Source organism: Lolium perenne, chromosome 2 (assembly GCF_019359855.2).
Source record: "Lolium perenne isolate Kyuss_39 chromosome 2, Kyuss_2.0, whole genome shotgun sequence".
NCBI classification, from domain to species: domain Eukaryota; kingdom Viridiplantae; phylum Streptophyta; class Magnoliopsida; order Poales; family Poaceae; genus Lolium; species Lolium perenne.
Genome location: NC_067245.2, coordinates 84,561,788 through 84,565,169, shown reverse-complemented (window position 1 = coordinate 84,565,169; position 3,382 = coordinate 84,561,788). Strand labels below are relative to the sequence as shown.

Here is a 3,382-nt window from a genome sequence, read left to right as displayed (position 1 = left end):
AAACATGTTCCGTAGGTTGAATTAGAGTCACGTTATCCCACCATGACGCTGCTAGTCCTGATAGTAGATATGTGGCATATCTAACCTTCTCTTCATCATTACACCGAACTGTCTTTAATTTCCGCTCAGTGTCCCTCAACCAATCATCCGCATCCATAGGTTCTGGTGCGGTAGCAAAAGTCAGTGGATTGGTTTGTAGGAATTCCGTAAGACTCACTCCTTTTGGCCCTCCATTTCTGATACCTCCATTATTCTCACGTATCAAACGACTGAAAAACTCATTTTGTTGTGCTAAGTTTGCTGCTCTATCCTCAGCCATCCTTTCCATGTACTCAAAGAATTCTTGCTCAAGCAGGACAGGGGTTGATGTTGACGATCTAGTGGCGGATAATGCCTCTTCCATCCGCTTAGCTTCTCTTTCCTGACCTTCTTTTGCCTCCCTCTCTTCATGAGTCGTTACTATTTCCTCAGTTGGTTGGTAACTCGTCTCTCCCTCACGCGATCCCATTTACCCTCTAGACCTGTAACATCAAGAAAGAACTCAATGATTGTAGCGATCCGACCCGGTACGGGTTGAATCTCTGTGCTTAATAGTGCTAGTCCCTGGATCAATCGCTAGCACACACAGTTTAAGATGTAATACCAAGAAACAAAGGTCTTTATTACATTGCATGATCCAAAATTACATAATAACTTACAAAATTGCATAGCCGAAGCTAGCATCATATCAGAGTTTTCAACGAAACATATCAGCATGGAGTCCTTCGTCTTCATGTGCCACAGGCGAGCATGTTGAGTATAGACTCGTAACCCTAACCATCGAACCTCACTCGTTTATCGGAATATCTGCAACATAAAACGTTGCAGCCACGCAGGGTCAATACATTGAATGTATTGGCGAGTATCACTAGAGACTTATAACAAATCTATCAAGTACATTTTCAAGGTGAGGGTTCAAACTTTTATTTTATTTGCACAAAGCAATCATAGTACCGTCCTAGTTTTATCCCAGCAGCTTTAATCTCCGAACTCCTCTAGTGCACATGTGAGTAGGTCAAGCTCAGACTCCCTACCATGTTAATCTCCGTTCTTCCATTACACATGCTAGTAAGTCAGGTTCAATACCCTTACCATGCTAATCTCCACTTCATTAGTGTACATGTCAGTAAGTCAGGCTCTACACCCTTACCATGTCACTCATCACCAGTGTACATGTCAGTAAGTCTGGCTCAACACCCTTACCATGCCACTCACCACCAGTGAACATGTCAGTAAGTCAGGCTCAACGTCCTTACCATGCCACCCTCCCATCAACTAGTGTACATGTCAGTAAGTCAGGCTTTCTGCCCTTACCATGCCACTCGACCTATACATGTCAGTAAGTCCGGCTCAAAGCCCTTACCATATCGGTCGACCTACAACCTTCTCAAGTACTATTCATATCCGCCCCAATTCATCCAATTGTTATTTTGTCGACTAAAACTAACCTTTCAACTAATACATACCCATGACATGATCTTCCACCCACTTATAAAGCGTATCCAAGCAATCAAACATAGGTTGACGAGCAATGAATCCAATCATAATAAACATATGGCTATCATGCGCGGGTTTCATAGCAATAGCACACAATCCATCAATAACAATCCTACACATGTACTTGTACTAAAATCCTACTGCACATATAGGAAAATAATAGATCTGTTATGATCAAAAGTTCAACTTGCCTTATTTGTCGTTGGCGTTCGCGCTCTTCGTGTTACACTCCGCACGATCTAGACAATAAAATAATCACAATAAATATCTAGAGAGCACAAACAGAGAGAACACACAATAAAATAATGCATGCATGCTCCAAAAATAAATTTATTTTTAAAAATACTTTACAAGCTGATTTGTTTGTTCAATAGGAATTTCAAATAGGCAATTTAACACAAACAATAACCTTTTGTATAAAAATAGTTTCTTAAATTTTATAAACATGTACTAGTTCATAGAAATTATCCTTATCTTTAATTTCTTGTTGGAATCAAAATAAAATCATTTACCAAATTTATGATACATTGAAAATACTATAACACTAGTTATAAATTTAAAAATCTGTAAATTTTGTAAAAACTGAAACTAACAGTACCAAGGTGTTCTTCTCATTTTTATGAATCCAACGGTATATCATTTGTTAAATTCCGAGTTACGAAACATTTTCTATGAATTTTACAAGATTTAACATTTCGCGGTCTTTTAATAATTTGTCCGAAAAGTTGTCAGAAAAAAGTTTCTCGGATGGAGAAACTTTCTACACGAAAGTTGCAGGGAACTTAATTACGAACTCAATGGAAAAAAAATCGTCTAAAACCGAGCTATAAATTTATTGTTATGAATTTTCAAAGTCTTAAGTCAGCTAGCACATATGCAGTGATCGATCGGTCGCCACATGCGTGAACTGGCACACATGGTTCAGTTAAGTGGGCTGACAGGGGCTCTCAGATTGAAATCTAACGGCGTACAATTGATCTGCTAAAATTCACTACGAACTAGACAGCGCATTAACACTTACCGGCAGCGGTTCACGCGGGCGCTCGGGAGGACGACGACGGCAAACTCGGGCACTGTGGTGTATTTTCTGTAGGAGCTCCTGGGTTCGGCGAGGAGGGAACGACGTGCCGCGCGACGAAAGGAATTCTGAAGGCGTGCCCGGCGAGATTGATGGTGTCCACTCGCGTCGGAAAACGTCGGCCGAAGCTGTGCCTGTGGCGGATACAAAGGAGGGGCTTAGAGGTTATGCCAGCGAGAGGGGAAGAGGAGGGGCGCAAATCCGATGCAGATTTCCTCATGTATCGGCCGAATCGTTAGCGAAACAGCAGCATACGGTGGAGTTTTCGGCGGTGAAATCGAGTAGCCTGGCGGCAACCAAATTGGGTTTTCGGAGGAGGAAAAGAAGAAGAGATATGTGGGTATTTATAGGGGAATTTCGTGGAGAAGGAGGCACGAAATCGAAACAGAATCGGCCAAGAAATCGGAACATTTGCGGAGTCTGTTAGGAACGAGTTCAGGAGATGGACTTTGGCTGAAGGTTGTTGATGATTCATGGGCCCCAGCTGTCAGCGGTAAAGAAAGAAAGGAACCAGAGAAGGAAGCAAAGCAACACGGGTCGTGCTGCCAAGCTGATGCTGGCCTGCACGAGCGCGTGCGCGGTTCTAACTCGGCCGGGCAGGCCGGACATTCTTTTTCTTTCATTCTTTTCTAGTTTCTTATTTGTATTTTATATATCCAATTTTAGAAAAACTAAACATGAAGGTTCTGTAAAAATTAGTGTACAGTATGTGGACAATATGGAACACTATTTCAGTACAAAGAAGCACATGGTATATATATTTTGTGC

The 3,382-nt window shown here is 41.7% G+C and overlaps 1 long non-coding RNA gene across 1 annotated transcript; it reads right to left on the bottom strand.

Annotated features, from left to right (window-relative positions):
• Window positions 1–640: 640 nt before the first annotated feature.
• On the bottom strand, window positions 641–3,077 carry LOC127330102 (uncharacterized). Its single transcript, XR_007869121.2, has 2 exons — window positions 2,558–3,077; window positions 641–1,775 (listed from the first exon to the last, which is right to left on the bottom strand). It is a non-coding gene; the product is annotated as an uncharacterized lncRNA (long non-coding RNA).
• Between the last annotated feature and the right edge of the window lie 305 nt (window positions 3,078–3,382).